Raw genomic sequence first — 21,886 nt, 5'->3', positions numbered from 1 at the left:
CGGACAGAATAACTTCGGAAACTAAAGCCACATTACAGACGGCATGGGATCTAAGATAGAGCTTGGGGAGCTCTGGCGAAGGGTGTCCATAGTCATCACGTCCCTCAGTCATGAGGATACGACAAAGAAGAAGTAAACATTACTTATACAACAGATTTGGTCAAAACCATTTCCACAAACATAATTTTGACGTCGTGTAGCGCCATTTAGTTCAGTTGTCAAACTCGGGGCACATTTCTTTAACAATACAATACAATACAAATCCTCTTTATTGCACAACCTCAGGTAAAATGTACATGGAAACACATATAATACATGAAGATAGAGGTAAACAACAGGCAGCCTTATCGCTACAGCGCGATCTCTTCCAGACAACCTTTATGTTTTATTACCTATATTTTATACTACGCCTACAATTAAGACATTTTTGTTTCTAACCCTTTTATTATGTGTTTTGTTGTGTTGTATTATTGTTTTTTTGTTTCACCTGCTCATTTAACAATGTTTCTTTGGCACGAAATAAATTATATCGTACTTAATAATATTAGTTTCTCGAAGAAAAATAGTGCTTAATTTATATAAAAAAATTAGTTAATTTTGTTGGTGACTTTTTACGTTATTTAAAATTATTTAAGTATGAGTAATTGTATGTAGTGAATAATCCTACAAAAAGTACTGAGGTTCACTGCGTGCTAACGCCAAACTACCTTGACTGAAGTGCCTTTCAACCATTGGTTAACAATCTACTAGAGATAAAAGGTAAAATTCCGTAACATGGCCATATCTTCCATTTTACGTGGAGCGCCATATTTTTTGTTTACTTCTACTTACTTGGCTTTACTTTTTAAGTATTTTTCTTTAAACTTTAAAAAGGAGATGATGACTAGGTAGGTACAGCAAAACACTGAAAGCTGAGAGCTGCAAGACGCAAAATTTCGACCCCTAGGGTTAAAGAGTTTTTCAAAAGCCATTGACCGAGGGTCATTAATCAAGCGATGATACTGTGTGGCCTAACTTAAATAGTGGGACTTAAGATATAGGTATTAGGTAAACATAAGCCTAGAATATCACACAATACCAGCCAATAATCCATCATGCTTAGGTCTCAAAGGTCAAGAATGGCTATAGTAATTAATTATTAATATTAATATTAATGCCTAGCCAGATATGTTTTGCTGGCCAAGTATGGGGATAAATACTAAAATTAATGTGATATTTTACTTTGAAAACTATTTATAAAATAAATTGTAATTTATTTAACAACGATAAATTAAAACATTTTTTTCTACTCGTCGACTGTAGTGGTTGAATTAAGATTTCGTATACCAAACTATAATTGCGTACTTTTCATGTATGGGCTCCCAACTCAACTATAAGATTCATTTCGATATGCTGTAGTCAACTGTAATAAATTGACCAATCACGTGCCGCGTGACTGGTAAATTTTTTATAGACCAGATTAATCAGTTGCGCGTTTATGTATATTGTACTACATTTATGTTTACTGAGATACTTACCATCATCATCATCATCCTCGACCTTATCCCATTTATTTGGGGTCAGCCTTCGCTGTCCTTTTCCTCCATTCAGCATGGTTCTGTGTTAGATTTACGTCTAGCTGTAGTTCTTGCAGGCACCGTTGTACTGAGATACTTACCAATTTTAATTAATTATTTAGGTTTTATAGTGATTTTATTTTTATTTAAGATGACTCGTAGAAAAGTATTGTATATGCTAGTGATATAATCAAGCTTTTCAATCTCGTATTATACTTAGGCAACTCAGCAAGCTTTGTTGCCTAAATACGGAACTCGACTGAAAAACTCTTTATTATATCACAATTGTATAAAATGTGCACAAAAAATAATAATTACACAGAACAAAGGATTTAGGAAGCAATAGGCAGTTTTCACACTATGAGACTAAGTCGATTTCTGTAAAGTTGTATTAGAAAGCTAGGATATGTTAAAAAAAAAAGTATTAACTGTTCTCGAATGTTAAAAATAATATCTACAACATATAGTAGGAATAGTAGTCTTTATAAACACTTTATTGCACAAAACAAGTACATAACACAGAGAGAATACAGTAAATGTATACAAAGGCGAAATTATCCCCTTATGGGATCTCTTCCAGCTAACCTTTAAGCAACTGAGAGGGATACATATATAATGGTAATATGTAAGATAATATGTACATGATGACTTTAAAGAAGAAGTCAACCCTAGAAACGTAACTAAACTAAATACGATACGATGCATTAAGGTTCAAAGGTATATTGGATAATCGTCATAATTATATCATAATATTTATTTATAATATAAATTACATGTCACATTTTATACAGTATGTAAAGATTGTAGGTTTGTATTTTAACTACATAATCTAAGTAGATTGTATCTTATAACTAAGTTCCTAATTTAATGAACTCCTTATGGTCGTAGAACGCCTGCTCGACTAACCAAGTTTTTAATTTGTGTTTAAATATTGCTACGCTTTTAGCAACTACTATGGAATCCGGGAGACAATTGTATACTTTTGGGCCCAATATAATTTGAATAAGCTTGGCCAGCTTGTGCGGCACGGGCGCGAGCCTGCGGCAGGCGCGGCCGCTGGCCGCAGCGCGCGGGGTAGCGGCGCGGGGCCGCCCGCACGAGCCGAGGCCAGGGCGCTCTCCGCTTGCAAGCGCGCGTATATTGCCGCTTGGAAGATTAGTAACGACGGCAAGGTTAGGATGCCTAAGGCTTTGAAATACAGTTTCGCCGATTCGGACTATAGCCCGTACGGCACGCTTTTGCAACCGAAACACACGCCCCCAATACGCGGCACGGGCCCAAAGCTCGGTCCCGTACTGCAGGTGTACGTGCACCGATCCAAAATAACACGCTCTCAGCATATCGCGGGGCAATAGCCGAGTCAGACGTTTTAGTGCGAAGCAGGCCGCTGACAACTTATTACACACCTTATCACCAGTCACAGTCAGTCCCCTGTCCAGTTTAAAGCCCAGAAAAGATAAATACATATCCATAAGAATATTAATACATACTTATTAATATATTAATACTTGTACTAGTAACTTACGGTATTGTGTTACTAAACGGCCTCGCAACGACCGCTGAAATAGCAAAAAAAATCCCGTCTTTTGTACGAAATTAAAGTACTGTAAACCACTGCTCAGTAACAGATAATGAAAACTCGGCACCCAATCTAAAAATCAATCTTTGTTCCCTTGTAACAAGGTTTTACAAAATTGGTAACCTAAACCTTAAAGAGCGCATTGAGGGCTAATCTAAATCCCAGACTTTCAGATTGCCTCCATTCTCGCAATCATCGTTGCAGAATAAACCTCCATTCAGAAAAAAAGTAAGGCCACGTCACACTTGAGGCGTTTCAAGGGTCAATTTTTTTTTCGCTAGTTATGTATGAACTTAGTTTGGTTTAAAGAACTCTTCATTCTGGGGGACGGGAGGATGAGGGGAGCATACACAATCCAAACTTGTCTCCAAAAAACATACTTTTGTAATTGTCCGTTGAGTTGAAAGTGAAATTGCACTTATATTGTACAGAAAGAATAGACAACTCCATTATATGCATAAAATCGACAGAAAATTAAGAATCCCCCTTAAATTTTATGCCTACATACATATCGTATCGTAGCATTTTTTGGCAATTTTCTTGAGTTAAGACAACATTCAGATGCAGAGTACCTTGGCAGCTAGAGCAACAATACTGCTGCAGCGTTGATGCAGCCGCTGTCACGGTTAATTTCCTTCATAAATAGCATTACTGTCGCTGCCACATTGGAAGTCCAATTCGCCTTGAAATGTATCATTTATATCAACCTATTAAGGTTAAAAAACTATTAAGCTATTAAGGGTAGCATTAGCTGGAGTAGCAACGCTACTGCAATGTACTCTTCAACAAAGTATACATATGGCTATATATTTGTATTGATAACTGAGACTAATTTATTGAGACTTTATCACTTTACTCATGTTTACATGGAATTTAATTGGCCCTCTCCTTAGGATGTACATACTTTACAGCTTCATGTACCTACCGTATGTAGAGATCCGTCAGACGTACCAAAAAAGGAAGATTTATTATGATATTAACAGTCTATGGACAATATGCTTGTAATATGTATTGTATGCTTGTAGGTTCTTGACTACCAAAGCGTAAGAAAGTAACCAAAACGGCGAACTGCGCACAGCGCGTTGTTATTGCGGAGAATACCATGTTACTAATTAATATCTGGAGGAGAAAAGCGTTCCCTCACATTTTTCTTTACAATTCAATTCAATGCATTTATTTGTCGAAAAGCAGGTGTTACAAACAGGTGTTACATACAGATAATTAAGGGCTCCACTTCTGGCCATATTATGAGGCATACAAATATACAACGTGAGTGGCGGTGTAGCTCATGCGATTCAAAGTAATTGTCATCAAAATAATAAATGTCAGCTATTTATATACACATGTTTATCAATTAATGTCAAATTTCGTAATGTTAAATGTCAAAAGGTCTATATTTAAATACAATCAATGTAATTAAAAATAATGGCCACAACCGAATACAGAACCTCCTCCTTCTATGAAATTGAAGTCGGTTACAAATACTCTTTATTATAGACCTTAATAAAAGAAAATAAAACAATAACCGGCCAAGAGCATGTCGGGCCACGCTCAGTGTAGGGTTCCGTAGTTACTCTTCCGTCACAATAAGCTAAACTGGAGCTTAAAGTGTAGTAAATGGTACCTTTCACCCGAGTTTAACAAATAGGCAAATTTGCATAATCAGTACCTAATTAAAGTAAGTCTTTTTACTATGAAGGGAAAACTTTTTGCGATAACTCAAAAACAGCTAAACTGATCATGTCCGCTATAGTTTTCATTTAATGTCTTTCTTAAGCTCTACTTCCACGATTTTTTTCATATTTTTTGGACCTATGGTTCAAAAGTTAGAGGGGGGGGGACACATTTTTTTTTCTTTCGGAGCGATTATCTCCGAATATATTCACTTTATCAAAAAATGTTTCTTAAAAACCCCTATTAGTTTTGAAAGACCTTTCCAACGATACCCCACACTCTAGGGTTGAAGCGAAAAAAAAATTCACCCCCACTTTACGTGTAGGGGAGGTACCCTAAAAAAATTAAATTTTTAGATTTTATTGTACGACTTTGTCGGCTTTATTGATTTATATATCCATGCCAAATTTCAGCTTTCTAGCACTAACCACCACGGAGCAAAGCCTCGGACAGACAGACAGACAGACAGACAGACGGACATGGCGAAACTATAAGGGTTCCGTTTTATGCCATTTGGCTACGGAACCCTAACAAAAAAGAAATATAACAGCAACACGAGTAGAGTAAGCAACAGGCAGTGTTATCGCTAAAAATAAATATATTTTCAGATAACCTTTAGGCAGCAATGTACACATGTAATTGTTGCAAATTTAATGAAAAAAATATATAACAAAATACACACAAAACAAACAATAAATAGTTCGTGTCATTCACGTTGACGCGCGATTTGTCAAATCTAACCTTTAATAACATGACAATACGAATCAAGGCAAGAGTCGTCGTGAACGACACGACGACTGCATACTATGATACCATGCAAATTATTTACCGCTTCTTCCAAAGACACAGCCTTATCGGAGCCTTACAACGTGGAATCTGTCCTATAATCGAGTTCCGATTGCCGCTATCACGGGACAAATACATTTGGTCACATTCCGTGTCGCACGTGTACCAAATGTCATTCATTTGCCTATCGACTGCTGTTCCACTTTACAACACTTTGAGAACCTATTTTTATTCGTTGCTGCTTTATCACTCTGATATGTTCTATTTTAGCAACTAAATATACTTCCTTCTTCCTTGCGTTGTCCCGGCATTTTGCCACGGCTCATGGGAGCATGGGATCCGCTTGGCAACTAATCCCGAGAATTGACGTAGGCACTAGTTTTTACGAAAGCGACTGCCATCTGACCTTTCAACCCAGAGGGTAAACTAGGCCTTATTGGGATTAGTCCGGTTTCCTCACGATGTTTTCCTTCACCGAAAAGCGACTGGTGAATATCAAATGGTATTTCGTACATAAGTTCCGAAAAATTCATTGGTATGAGCCAGGGTTTGAACCCGCGACCTTCGTATTACTTAGCGTATTTCAATCATTTTAAACAATATATATGGTACATTACTAAAAATAAATTAAATTATCTATTAAATAAAACTAAAACTAATACAAAATTAAAATACTTACGTCTAAAAAATTTGGCCGCTTTGGCATAGTGCCGAAGATGCTGGCAGCATTTCCTCGCTGTATTGCGATGCTAATACGTTGTGCGAGAAAGCTGCCAGCTCTTCGGTCACCTGTAAAGTCGCCCAGTCTTTTTGATAACGTTTTAAAAAGTTGTAGAGCATTTAGTAACTTATATTATAAAATTAACAGTAACAATCAATACATATACTATAAAAAAGCGAAAGATCATATAGAGTATATACCTCTGCCCTTGAGGATGAGATGTGGAGCGGAGTCAGCGCCAGCACATCGAGAAGGTCGGCCTGGTTGAGAGCATCTTAGTTCACCGTTAGGTATGTAAATGTATAGCCGTCTAATATATGTTTTTTGGTGAATATTTTTGTTAAAGTCGTTGGTTTCAAGCTGGCCCTAATTGTCTATTGTAACTGATAAATGCTCAGTTTAATTTATATTATCTTAGTATTTATATAATAGTTATAATATAATTATTTTTATGTAATAACTACTTATAAAGTGTATGTTATTGAAATAATTGAATTAATTAAGCGAATGAATTGAAATTGAATTGCAGACCAACAGTTGTAATCCAAATATAACCTTTACATCTAACATATAGTTACAATATCTAAACCAGCATAATTAGCATATCATTGTTTAATAGAATAGCAATGAGAAATAGTAATCATGCTCACTGATTATCTCTAATTATAGCAGGCCTGGTCAGAAATGCATGCCACCAATAACATAGTGACGTCATTAAGGTAAACATGTCGATAATTTGGGAAAATATTTGCTTTTAAATGAGATAACAAATTGGCGTTACAAAATATCATTTAATAGTTCACCAATTAAACGAAACGAATCATATCATATCATATCATATCATATCATTTATTCCATTGAATCATGTTCATTTGTACATTTTGGTCTTAAATATAGTCAAGTAGGTACATGATACCCTGCTAGGGTGTACAATTTAGGACTTAAAATTATAATTTACATTAATTTCTAGAAATAAATAATTAAATGTCAAAGCAAGTTTATAAGTATTAAAATATAAATAATTCACGCAGAAGCATATTTACAAAATCATTGTTAATCATCAGTCATACGAAAATAAAAAAAATAACAATAATAATAATAATAATAATAATCATAACGTTAACATTTCAATAGAAACGTAAATTGTTGACAGAGAAGCATGGCGGTCTTTGGTGTCGGAGGCCAAGCTCCACTTCGGGTCGCTGCGCCACAGCAGTATGTAAGTCTACCAATTGTCTTTTGGTAACTTCGGGACTGATGAGGCCAAGTTTTGCTTGTGAGTTTAATTGCAATCCGCTTTGCCAGCATAGTTACATATTTATCACCTGTCACTATGCCTGTCACTTTCGCACTTACATGCTTGTACATGACAGGCATAGTGAGACGATAAAAATGCGACCATGCTACCGCCCATCGCAGTTGGATTCGTATAAAGTTGTTTCATGGGATGTATTGCTTGGGATGATAAAGAAAGTCAATCAAAAAATTTCCTATTTGTAAAAAGGTAATTGCGTTGGTTGAGGTAAAGATTCCTACATTAAAACAATAAAGAACTTTTCTGGTATGGATCGGGAAAGATCTAATTCTGACAAAGATCGACTAACAAAAGTAATAATTAAATGAAATTAATCTGATTTTAGCTAGGTGTAATATTCTTTAAAATCTAATAATTAAAATTGCTTTTTGTAACATACTCGTGTGTTAGCGTCAGCTGTAAACTTATTGTGTGTCTTTCATGTAAATAATAGTATTTTATGCAACAGGTATATATTAAGGGTTCTTAAAATTCAAGAAGTTAACCCCTTGTCTGTATATGATAAGGTTCCGCTCGTGGGAATTAAAATTTTTGTTTTTAATGTCAAAAGGTCACTTTTTAATATGATCAAATTTGACAGGCCGCAGACGAGGGGTTAAAAAATGAAACTATGTTGAGTTTTGTATAAACAAGAAACTAAGTTGAATTTTAAGACCTAATTATGTACCATTGCACTTTTTTTTGTAATACCGCAGCAAACACCTAAAACGATAAATAAAATCAAAGTAGGACATATCTTTATATAGCCCCCCAATCTGTAGTACTATTATACTGCAATGAAGAAAGCACCGTGTTGTTTATCGATAATCTATCGACTATCCCCGCACTATTCCCAGGCTTCGCGGTCGGTTTGCTCATTGCTGGATGCATGAACGCTTTTAACATCTGCCCCAAATAATACAATAATAATTAACATCATTCAATCGCTTCTATTTGACACGCTCATAAGTCAAATAGCGATTACTTACTTAATGTCTTAATTTAAATTTTGTTATTTTTCAATGTAGATTTGACACATTATAATATATTGCACGCTTGCTTGCAAGCAAAATACACATTGTACTCGTACCTGAATAGTCCTAACACCTTGTTACTGTATTTTTGCAAATAAATAAATGATGATTGATTGATTAAATTACTGGATATATTTTTAACCGACTATAAGATTCCAAAAGGAGGAGGTTATCAATTCGGTTGTATGTATTATTTTTTTTATGTTCGTTACTTCATACCTCCGTCATTTCTGAACCGATTTTAAAAATTATTTTGTTGATTGAATTTGTAGGTATATATACAGATTGATCCCCTTTTTCTCAAAACTGAGTTCTGGTGATGGGATCTATGAGGAATCGAGGGAACTCTTCAAATGTGATAGGCATACATATAGTGATTTTTATATTTTCATCAACAAATCAAGCATTTACATTTAAAAAAGTGACATTTGATGAAGTGGAACTGCTGATGCTGATCAGAATGGAACTCTTCAACGACGCATAGTTCCCGCTTGGCGATTTGTCGTCTTCGTTATGTTTGTTAGGCAAATTACATGTTCAAGACAATTTTTTGTTAAGCTCGAGATCTAATGGTAGAATCTATGAGGAATCCAGGAAAATACTAAAATGTTAAAGGCATACATAGAGTGATTTTTGTATTTTATTTAACAAATCAAGCATTTACATTTAAACAAGTGAAATTTGATGCAGTGAAATTGCTGATGATGATCAGAATGGAACGACGAACGATTTGTCAAATCTAGCCTCTAATAACATGACAATATGAGTCAAGGCATGTGTCGTCGTAAATGACATGATCTATATGCCTGTTATACTTCCAAAATAATACGACCCAAATTCAAATATTAACTAATAAATTAATAATAGCACTTAACATTATTTTAACATGACGCGTCCTAGTTAAATGGCATCCTAAATGACTAAGCCGACCGCAAACCGCGGTGTATACACCGCATTTTACCTAACCGCTGAGTGCCTAACATAAAACAATGCAAAATAAATATAAATCTTATTATGGGTATATAAAAAAAATTACCTATGCCCAAAGAAGTTCGGGAACATATATTTTCCCCTATAGAAAAATAATGTAACATATTCAACCGCTTCTGTGTTACGGCCGCTGTATGACGGTACCGCTATCATAGGAAACCAGAGCTTATGCCATCTGTAGTAAATTCGAATGCAGTAGATTCGAATTTGATGCTCGACGTCCAAGTCTGAAGCATCATCGCAAGGTTGCCAGCCTAACGATCTTTTACAGGATACATAGAGTGTGCCTGGAAACTGCACAACCTTATTCCTCCGTCCCCATTTCACCATCGGACTACCAGACAATCGGCACTCCAGCATCGCTTCATGGTATGTATTCCACTAGAGCAATCCCAGCAGTTGAATATTCTGCCCGAGTTTGTGTTTCCGCATGTGTACAATCTGGATCTCTTAAAGGCTAGAGTAAATTAATATTTCATAGGTAAGCGTGCTCCACCGTAGACCGCATCATCACGTACCATTAGGTGAGATCTTGGTCAAACGCCTGCCCATCCTCCATAAAAAAAGGCCTCAATGGCTCTTTCACAAGTCAATACAACATTTACAGTGACATCATAGAGTGACATGAAAAATAGATAGCAACATTACCACCAAACCAGAAACCAGAGCTTAAATATCCACCTGGATCATGACGGTTTCCGCCGAAATTTAGATAAGGAGGTACCAACCAAGTAAATGCAATCATTAAAATCTTACGGAACCGTTTTATAGTTGTACATATTACAGTAAGGTAGATATGTGACATTATCTATGAAAAGGGACCTTATTGTCGATGGCACTTACGTCGCACTGCGTAGCGCGGCGTTGTTTATAATTTCGGAGCATCGTTGATAATTGCGTAAGCGTAAATAAATTACATTACTTCATAAGGTGTTAGTGTCCCAGCAGACGCTCTAAGAACCTGAATATATAAGACCGTGATTCGCATAATCTTAACCTACGGATGCGAAGCATGGACACTAACACTCAAGGAAGACAATATGCTGCTAGTTGCGAAGAGGAAGATCCTCTGTGAGCTACTGGGCCCCATTCAAGGACCGAATGGAAGCTGGACAGTCCTAAGGAACCGTGAGATTGAAGACCTAGTAGCTGAACCTAATATCATGGGAGAAAGTAAAGCTCACATATTCCGTTGGCTGGGCCACCTTGACAGAATGGATGAAGATCGGAACATGAAAAGAGCGTACCTGGATCCTGAGCCAACGATGTAAGTGAGTAAGATTAAAGTATATACAAGACTAATAATTAAATAATTATATTAGAACTCTAGTTTTCATTGAATTAACTGCTCAGGTGGGCCACGATTCCATAATTTATTGTTCAAACAACGGCGAAACAAAAGCTACCATCATTTTGTTTATCTTTTCATTCCAATGGCTGAAGACGCCATTATGACAAAGTTAAGCCAGTTATGAATTCGGAAGCAAATTTATCATCATTAAATGTCATCGATTTATCTTATTTAATCAGTTTGCACAAAGTTATAGTCTTCCAGTTTCCATATAAGTTATGTAATTTGGAGAATTTGCTTTTGAAGTTGTACCTATATATGTGATAGATATTAACCCCTTTATTCATAAACGTGTACTAAAGTTACGATGCCGCTGATCATCGTAACTTTAGTACACGTTTATGAATAAGGGGGTAAGAGTCTGCAGTAAGTTCGGCTGAATTTCACGTTCCCATACGAACGGACGTTTGTTCTCATTTTAAAACTACGTGTTGGATTATATTAAGAGAGATTAAGATATTTATTAATAAAATTATAAATAATTTTACATGTCACACAGTAGTATATACATATCTATGCCTGTAATTAATGAATATAGTTCCAGCTTATAAAACAAATGAAATAGAGGAAAAACAAGTTTTGATGAACAACTTACATTCCTGATGGTAAGCAGTCTCCGTAGCCTATGAACGCCTGCAACTCCAGAGGTTTTTTTTACCTACGCGTTTGCGACCCTAACACTCCGTACCCTCGTTTACCTCTTTACCGCTCTGGCAACCTTACTCACCGGCGGGAACACAACACTATGAGGGTCTAGTGTTATTTGGCGGCGGTTTTCTTTAAGGTGGTAAGAATTACCTACAAAGGTTTTTTTTTTAGAAATGAACAATTCTTCAAAAGTTTCCTTTTAAAGGTCACATTATATTAAGTTCGAGTTTCACATCTTTATACAGACTAAATGATGTTATTAATGGAGGGTTATTCAATGACGCCTACACTGATTACATTTTAATGGTTAAAGTTGGAATTCAGGCTTGCAGTATTAGGATATTTCGATAACGTACACAAAATTTAAGTAATTCCAGATTTAAGCTAGTTATAGTAATACCTCTGTATTTATCTATTATCTAAATAAAGATTTTGTGAAGCAAAGAAAGTAACTCAAGTGTTTTGAATGCCAAAAAAATTGTTCTACCTGACACACACCACTTTTATTATAGATTGTATTTCTACTACTTACTAGCGCGGCACCATTATTTATGTATTTACTTTTATCGCTCACTAACTTAATTTGTAATTGATTGTTGTGTTTTTTCTCATATAAGTGAATAATTGTTATTCTTTTAAGAAATAAAAAATTTTAAACGGAGAAAAATTGAATAAGGCTTTATTTCTACCAGATATGTGTGATGATGTGTAGCGAGGGATGTGTTTGTTAAGGACTAATAGAATCACTTCATTTGTTTTTCTCGTTCAGCATGTAGTGATTCTATTAGTTCTTACCAGACACATCTCTCGCTACGCATCCTCGCGCATCTCTGGTCGAAACGCACCCTAATGCTGTGCTCCTTGCATATAGTTATATTTCTGTTTACGACACTTGGAACAATTTGTTCAGATTAGGGTCTATTATGCTGAAGTGATGGGCATCAAAATCAAAGTAACTTGTTAAGATGTAGTTAGTGGAAAATGTTTTCTCCCGGAATGGAATTTCCTATAAAAAATACCGTTATTTCGCTAGGATCGGAAAGTTATCCCTCTTAAAGAAATAAAGAATGGAATTCATTTTTATTTCTCTATGGTGGCGTTAATCAGATATTTGTCGTTGATTGATACAACTTTCCTTTACTATGTATAGTATTAAGTTTAAGTTTTTTTAATAAGCACTGATGAACAATAATTTAAGTTCAGGATTTGTTGAAATAGAACTGTAAGTTTAAAAGAAACTTTGGATTATTACAAATAGTAATTAAAATAGGACATTTCGTATGAATTGCTTTTGAATATTGATAATATCTACTTAACGAGAAGCGACGGAGCTGTAGGGACTGAATACAATAATAGTTTCTTTAAAAAAACTTCACAGATTATTTTCTGGCTGAAAGTTAAAGTCCAAATTTCCGTAATTAGATCTGTCTACAAGAAATCTAGCCGTTTAAGAGTCAGAAGCACAAGACGAAACATCAAAGCGTTTGAGTGTGTAGATGGAGCAGGAATCATATACTGGTAATAAAAAAACCCAAGACCTCCCTCTTCTACTACCTCTCCTCATCGCTCTACTGAAGGCGGCAGTATTTTTTATATACTCTTTACCGTCTCTTCAAGTGCTTCAGGTGTGGCAGATATTAAACACGCCAACCTGCTCCCACTCACTACCACTACGTTGCTGGTGTCCTCACGAGCCTTCAATGTGCGCAGGAGGTCACCTTGAAGATCGGCTACGTCAGCCATCTTGGAGCGCACGAGCGCCAAGCTAACTAGGAGTAGACGTGGTCGATATGGTCGAAATCGGCCGGAAGAATCTTCATTATCAGATATTAGCGATTTTCAAAATTAAGCCGTTTTCAAAGTTATCTCAACATTATAACAGCGCCTTTATAACAAATATACCGAATATATGGCAGTCATTCAACTTCAAGAAAAAAAGTGTGTGAGTATCATGGAACACTTGGTTGAATCAAAAGTATGAAATTTAAGTGCAAACAAAATACAATATTGTAATATCTGCATACACGTCCGGGGATCGAACCCGGATGGTCGCTGTTTCGCTGTTGTTTCGCTGTCACTTGTTTCTGAGCGGCTGCTTGCGAACTGCGCCACTATACGATATAGGTAAATCGATGAAATTAGATTAGGCTACATATTCACGAGAAAGAATTTAAACAAAAGAGGGCCGTGTCGGAAAAATCTTATACTTTTTTTCGCCTAGCCCCCCTCCATCCGCCAACCGTCCGATAAGGAACATCGCTAATAAGATCTTTATTTCCTCTCTCGTTTAAATGGTCACATAGCTGAATTTATGTGAAAACTATTCGCAAAATGTTGATATCGCGCACTATACTAAATACTAACCCGCGCACACTATAACAGCCGCTCAGAAACAGGTGGTAACAGCGACCATCCGGGTTCGACGACGACGACGACGTTCCCCGGACGTGTATACAGATATTACAATATTGTATTTTGTTGTGGGGAAAAACGCATTTTTCCCCCATATAATGCAGCCGAAAAAATGAGCAAAGATGAGGAAGAAAACAATATATTAACGACAGAAAAACGTAAAGAAAAGAGTTATGGGAAACACCCTTTTTATATCCTCTCTGCCTCTATATAATGCAGCAAGGCATGACGCCTGTTTTTATTAGCTCCCTAACCATTGTGCTCTCAGCGACAAAAGAAATTACATAAAAGAAAATAACGATATAACATTAAATTTGTCTATTACGAGTACAAGCTTTTATTTAACTTGTAAAGTTTGTATGTATGTTCGGGTCTTCAAAAGCTAAATTAGACCCACTTCCCATCATTTTATTTAGCTGGAACTTCACATACATTTATGTGAATAAAAAAAACATACCTTCAGATACACAGCGCAGGCTTCGTCATCTTATAGAAAGCTCATCCACCTTAGGTTTCGTCAAATTAAACCGGCCATTTACACATGTCATTTGCTACACGTATCGACATTAATCAAATAAGTGATCACAAAAACATAATAAGGAAAGTACTTAATATATACTAATCCGGTACGTACCCGGCACAACCGTCCCCAAAATACCGGCAGCGTTCCCGCGTTGAATAACCAACGATATATACATAGGACCAGGTACGAACCAGACTTAGGATCGCAACCCCTCCCGCAAGCGTTTACCCAGGTCTCTCACAAAATCCTTTGCCTCGGAACACCAGGGTCCCGCCGACTCAACAGCAGGAGGGATAAAATCGTAAACGGGTTTCAAGTTTGAGGGGTTAGGTCACAGTTCAATATTATGGTACCATCGAGCGGATCTGATGATGGAAACCGCGGTACTTTACCCAAATACTTATATTCACTATACACATGACTTATCTAGGCATATATACAATATTTCAACCGTGATAGTGCGGCTCACAGCATCAATTTCTCTTCGTGTTAGGAATAAATTTGTTCGTATCTCTTCGGACCGTGACCTACTTTACAAAATATGTATCTTATAAGTTTTTGATATTGAGTTGATGTGTCCTGGAACCTAGGTTATTTCTATTCAGTAGCACTAGCTCTTTTGATCCTAATACGCATTTTGGAGGAAAAAGTTTCCAATAAAATTTCTTACGAATTTTTTTCGTTCCTTCCCTCCTTCCATTTCATTACCGTCATACAGAGTCTATGGAAAATAATAAGGGAATGGAAAATGCTTTAGACACTTGCTTTCTCCTTTTAAAATTAAAGGAGCTGTATAAACGACATAAGATATTCCAATTTTTTTTTTAAAAAGTACGGTTTTATCTTATTTTTATTTGAGAACCGGTCTGGCCTAGTGGGTAGTGACCCTGCCTATGAAGCTGATGGTCCCGGGTTCAAATCCTGGTCTGGGCATTTATTTGTGCAATGGGCACGGATATTTGTTCCTGAGTTATGGGTGTTTTCTATGTATTTAAGTATTTATATATTATATCAAATGATGCGGTGGTGGCCGAGTGGATATGACGTCCGACTTTCAATCCGGAGGTCGTGGGTTCAAATCCTGGCTCGTACCAATGAGTTTTTCGGAACTTATGTACGAAATATCATTTGATATTTACCACTAGCTTTTCGGTGAAGGAAAACATCGTGAGGAAACCTGCATACATCTGCGAAGAAATTCAAAGGTGTATGTGAAGTCCCCAATCCGCATAGGGGCTAGCGTGGGGACTATAGCCCGAGCCCTCTCGCGCATGAGAGGAGGCCAGTGCCCAGCAGTGGGACGTATATAGGCTGAATTATTTATATATTTTTATATTATATCATCGTTGTCCAAGTACCCAGTGTTGGGACTTTCTCAATTTATGTAATAAATTTTTAATTTTGTCTATAATATTTATTTATTCTATCCTCTAAGTATTCTTTAATTTACACAAAACACAAAAGTTTAATTCTCCTCGGCGCTTTATTGATTTTGATTAGGAAAATATACTAAAAGAGGGTCTAAATTAAGTCCGGTATTTTCGAAATTAAGGGTTTTTTACTAGGTAATATGATAAAACTGATAAACATGTTTACAAGCACCATAAAATAATAACATTTTCTTACCAACTTCTAACAACAAACTTACGTGAAAAAGCACTATTGTTATTTCTATTATAATTGAACATTAGTCCTTCATAAAATTCAAAGCCTTATTTTTCTCGTCTCTTCCCGGAAAGTGAAAATTTGTTTTCAATTCTCATTTTGGCAGAGAACAATGCTTTCCGGTTAAAATATTGAAGATTCGTTGCCAAGTTTGCCAAGTAGGCTAATCTTGTTTGTAAAGTACTGGTACGTAATATACCTACTTGAAATTGTATACATTTGTGACATACATCCAGAGTTGAAAAGAACACGAGTCTATTAAGTCTAAATATGAAGAATTCCAGTCGTTATTACACAACTAGATATATTAAACAAGATTAAACACCTCTATAATGGAACAGGCACCAGTAATGGGATGGTATGGTATAGACCAATCCTGTGAAACAAGTATTTATTTATTCTTTTTTTTTATTGCTGGCAACATTTTATTATAATCAAGAGCCAAAGAGCTGCTTAAGTTATTTTTTCATTGATATTTGTTAGTTTGAAAATTAATTGCGCCGTACATCCCATATCTGGAGCAAAAAAACATAATTTTAATTGGTTAATATTATTGATACCAATTGCAGTAGCTTTTCATTAAATACATAGAAAATATAAAGGAAGAATTGGACATTCAACTTTTCAAGCATAGATGGGTAGAAATTTTACAGACGTCGGGGAAATATCAAAAATACTCCAAATTTTCTCTTAAATGTCCCATGATTGGTGCCGTTAACATGTGCGCTTTACAAACTTCCGAGTCTTTCAAGTCCCGAGTCGAGTCATTTAAATTAGTTTTTTAAGTGTAATTTAAAAGGAGTTTTATATACAAGTTTTGTGTGTGTTTTGTTTTTATCACGATGTTTACATTAGGTACTTTACAACCATAATTCGGAAAATATATTTTTTTTTTGCCAGGTCAGTTACCCTCTGTTCGGAAAAAGAAGAGTCGTGGAATGTATTGGGCCCCATATATTCCACGACTCTTCTCTTTCCGCGCAGACTCTACCAATGTGTATCCGCATATAGTGCCGTATTTAGTTTATTTATTTATTTTAAACTAAAACTCAAATTACACATATTTATACTACAAAAATTATGTTCTTAAACTTGAAACTTTATGACTGGAAATTTTAAATTCAATTTAATTTACCCCAATTTACAATAATGAATAATTAAGCATATAAAGCTACGCCCATCCATCGAAATTGTAATTTTTTTTTTACTACGTTAGTGGCAAACAAGCATACGGCCATGGTAAGCAGTCTCCGTAACCTATGTACGCATGCAACTCCAGAGGATTTACATACGCGTTGCCGAGCCTAACACTGCGCACCCCCGTTGAGCTTTGGCAACCTTACTCACCGGTAGGAACACAACACTACGAGTCTATTTAAAAATACAATCAAATTAAATTATCCTACCTTTCTTATCTATCCTATTGTTTAAATTAGAATGACACGGTTTTACGTACGTATATATTATATACGTACAGCCAACCAATTTGATTCCTAGGCCACTATAGAACCATGCCATAATGACTTCTACGACAGTGCTTAGTGAGTGATGCGTGTCAAGTATCTAGTAGTTAAAGCGACAAGGTTCTATAGTGGCCTAGGATTCTAATTGGTTGACTGTACGTATTTATTTTGCCGGTTCCTAATATTTATTTATTTATTTATTATTAATTAATGGTATCGATTGATACCATTAATTAATAATAAATAAATATTGCGAAAGCTTGTTTTCATATAATTTACAATCTTAAATTCGTCTAAGTTTATTGGTAAGCTCATAAAAACTCCAACTTATAAAGCTTGTTTTGTACAATAATTTCCACCTCAGATTGCTTCGAGAAGGGGTAGCAACCCTCGCGTTAGTACCAAAAGAGACGCCGGGGAGAGAGGTTGTCCTCTGTACGCTACTATATTAAATACGATACGAATATTACTTATAGTTACTGTTTAATAGAATATAACAGTTAATTATAATTCAATTAGTGATTATGCCAAAGGATTTGTGAGTGAAAAGTGACTTTTGAGTTTGGAAAGTTTGTATGGTAAGTTTTCGAAAGTTTTCTTTTTTTAAAGTTTTTGAGTAAATTTGCGAGTGTTGTGTTAATGTAAAAAGTTGTATAGAAATTTTAAGTTGTTTTTTTATTACAAACATTGATAAAACTGGCACAATACAAAATAATAAAATGCAGTAAACTTAAATAACCACATAAATCTGTGTAAATAACAAATAAATAAACTAACTAAACTATAGATATTATAAAACTTAAAATAAACTTATAAATGAATGCTCCCCAGGTCATTTTGTTTTTTTTTTTAAAGTAAGGGAATCGCATGGCTAATATAAAATAACCCATTTGCGTTGTAAGTTTCAAATAACAGGCTGGCTAAAATACTTTGAGTTTTTTTTTACTTAATAATTTTTTCAAACGTTTGTGTTTTATGTACTTATCAATGGTAAAGGAAACATTTTAAACATAATACGTTTTTTATCATTAATTACATTTTGTATGGGACGTGTAAGAATAATATTCCTAATAATTTTTTGGCAACTTATAGGGCGGGGGTCTGGAATTTTATAAGTATTTTTATTTTAATTAATTTAATTTTCTGTTTTTTTTTTTGGGCCTGTATGCTAGACACAGGGCCAGGTGGCATACAAAGTGTCTCCCACCGTGGAGCTTTAAATGCAGAGCTCGATTGCACTCGCTGCACTAAGCTAATTTTATTATGGGACCAACCCCGAAGTCGCCAAAAAATTTTTGACCTTTTCATACATTTAGGCTAAAGACATGTCGATTTTTTATTTATAGAAAAGCCAATTTTTTTTGAGATTTCGGGGTTGGTCCTGTGAAGGTAGGTAGGTTAGTAAAAGCAGCTCGAGTAGAATCGAACCCTGCATTTAAAGCCCCATTGTTCGAGACATACTGTATGATTTATTTTCTGTAACTGTACATACATAAAGGTGATTCTATTTACTACATAGAAAAGCGTCGTAAGACACGACATCCTATTTACTGTTCCGTACTTTTGGCCAATGTTTCGAGAGTTTTGGTGGAATTCGAAAACCATCCTGTACTTATGTTGTAAGTTAGAACCAAAATTATGTTATTATGAAAGTTAAGAAAAAGGTATTTTAAGGTGCAGTAGGTACAGCCCGCAGAGATTTTGAAAAATCTTAGCGCTTTTTTATAACATAATACGGTTTTTCTTTAGTAACTTTATCGAGTCGAAACCTGATTTCTTTACTTTTGCTTGATTGAAAAAAAAACTAAGTACCCAATGCTGCTGTATTTCTGCGAACGTATGGAGCGCCATAATGCTCAGCGCTCCGTTAATTATGATTAAAAAAAATAGTTGTATATCCTTTTATTTCACGAGCATATACTCGTAAATCCCGGTCTTTTGATAGGTTTGCGTGGGGATGTAGATCCAGGCTAACACCATGCTGAGTCGGGACCATTTCGTGACTGATATGTGCCATGTAATGTAATGTTATACGTTGTAATTTTATGTATAAGTTTCTTTTTTATTTCTCTTTCTATCTGTATATGTTTGCCACGAATAAACTATTTCTATTTACATATTATTTGTAAAGCAGGAAGGCAGTTGAAATAACTGATAATGATTGTATCCAGAGTCATCAGAAAAGTTTTGAGTGTTGAGTAGAATTTGCATTGTGCTTAATTATCTAATTTAAAACATTTTCATTTGTAAGAATTTTTGCACAAAAGCTAAACGAGTATGAAATTGTTTCGAAAAATGCGTGTTTTTTTAATTACAAAATTTTAAATTCAAAAACATGACATGCACAGCCATTTTAAGCTCAGTGAGAGTGGGAGAGGAACCTGAACTCGCGGAGCCTTAACGCATTCACTGCCAACATTTTCGTAGCGCTACACGCGTAGCCGATTCTAGCGTTTTCCCGCTTTGTAGAGGAAAGCGACTACGAACAGAGCGCCGGCACTCAATGTGTTAAGTGGCATAAAACTGTGTAGGTATTTAGAAAAAATAAACCTATAAAGTATTAAAATAACATTTTAGTATTTAATCAAATTTCAGTAGGTTACCTATTTTTGGTTCTTAGTACGAAAATGATAAGCAAGTTTTGAATAGATAAAATAGCAGAACAAAACTATAACATTTTAATTTATTCACCCTTAAACTTTATAAACACTAAAGATGAGCAATTATTTTAAAGTTTATTTTAACAAACGAAAGGTCATTGAAACTTTGAAATTACAAAAATATTTAAGTTAAGTGTTACTTTCACTAAAGGCATTTATTTCGTTTTTTTAAGGCAGAAAGTGCAATATCATGGAGATAGCTTAAAAATATATAAAATTGTATCCAATCGGGTGGTGTCGCTGCGGCGATTTATCATTTTTGGTGTAACTTGCAGTGGATATCGTAAAAAATGGCGAGGAACCTCCCTTTTTAGGGTTCCGTACCAAAAAGGTACAAAATGAACCGTTATGGTGCGACTCTGTCCGTCCGTCCGTCCGTCTGTTACAACGCTTAATATCTCGAGAACCACTTGAGCTATCGATTTAAAATTTGGAATGGTTATGAAGAACGCTAATCCAGACATATTGAAAGTATTATTTTGTTCTTTTATTTTAATAACTATGGGAAATGTCCAATATGAAGAGGGGGTAAAATTTTAAAGTCTAGTGACTAGATCAAGTGGGGTATCATTTGAAAGAGCTTAAATTGAACATTCTAAAACAATTTTGATTATTTTTTACTAGTGGAAAAAAAATGATTTATTGCGGAAAATGTGAAAAAAAAAATACCATTCCCCCCTTATCTCAGAAGTTTACCGATGAAAAATTATGAATTTTTTACATAATATTAACATTACTATATATTTTACAGGAAAAATATAATCAGACCTCTTTCTTGGTAACTTTTTTTTTAATGAACTAAAAACATTTCCGAACTCATGTTGCAATTTAACTAACTATAGGTGTGTTTATTACACTGGAAATTGCTATGAGATTATACTAAAGACACCTTTTTTCAAATAAAAGAACAATTTTTGAAATCGGTTCACATGATAGAGAATTATCCACGAAAAACCAACATACGTGCAATACATCGCGCAAATTAGTTAGACAATTTGCCGATAGATGGCGCTGTACACAATTATGCTTAGGATAGGTGCATCTGATCAAAAGCCAAGACAAGAGATAATTCAAAGTTTATACGGAACCCTCGGTGCGCGAGTAATACGAACTCGCACTTGACCGGTTTTTTTCCACCTCTATGCGGTAGGTATACATGGACAGTCAAGGTCATATTTAAATTGATATATTTTGTTCTGTTAACAGGGAAGAATAACTTTGCAATCGTAATGAAATAACGGTACTTATTCTATGTAATTCCATTTCGGGAGAAAACGGTTTCCATTAACTAAATATTATCATAACACTTTGATTTTGATATCGATCGCTTTAGCATAATATATTCCAGGTTTACAAAGGTTTCGCTTTAAAAAAAAAATGTTTTGCAAAAAAGGAAACCTTATAAACCTAGTTTTTCATTGTGTCAATAACATACAAAAAAATCATGGAGAATGGAAAATTTTTAGAAGTGGAAGAACGTTTTCTTTTTTTGTATGGACGACCACGTGGTATACTTCTCTCTTAATAACG

General features: G+C 35.2%; 1 protein-coding gene across 1 annotated transcript in view; it reads left to right on the top strand.

Annotated features, from left to right (window-relative positions):
- The first annotated feature begins 18,057 nt into the window (after nucleotides 1-18,057).
- LOC133529651 (tyramine receptor 1-like) overlaps nucleotides 18,058-21,886 on the top strand; it is a 115,172-nt gene continuing 111,343 nt past the window's right edge. Inside the window, exon 1 of the mRNA XM_061867419.1 lies at nucleotides 18,058-18,274. The gene's annotated coding sequence lies outside the window, so the exon portion shown is untranslated. The remainder of the gene's footprint in view (nucleotides 18,275-21,886) is intronic.

This window comes from Cydia pomonella, chromosome 21, assembly GCF_033807575.1.
Source record: "Cydia pomonella isolate Wapato2018A chromosome 21, ilCydPomo1, whole genome shotgun sequence".
NCBI lineage: Eukaryota > Metazoa > Arthropoda > Insecta > Lepidoptera > Tortricidae > Cydia > Cydia pomonella.
Note: the sequence above shows the minus strand (reverse complement) of the source record. Positions and strands in the feature narration are given on the sequence as shown.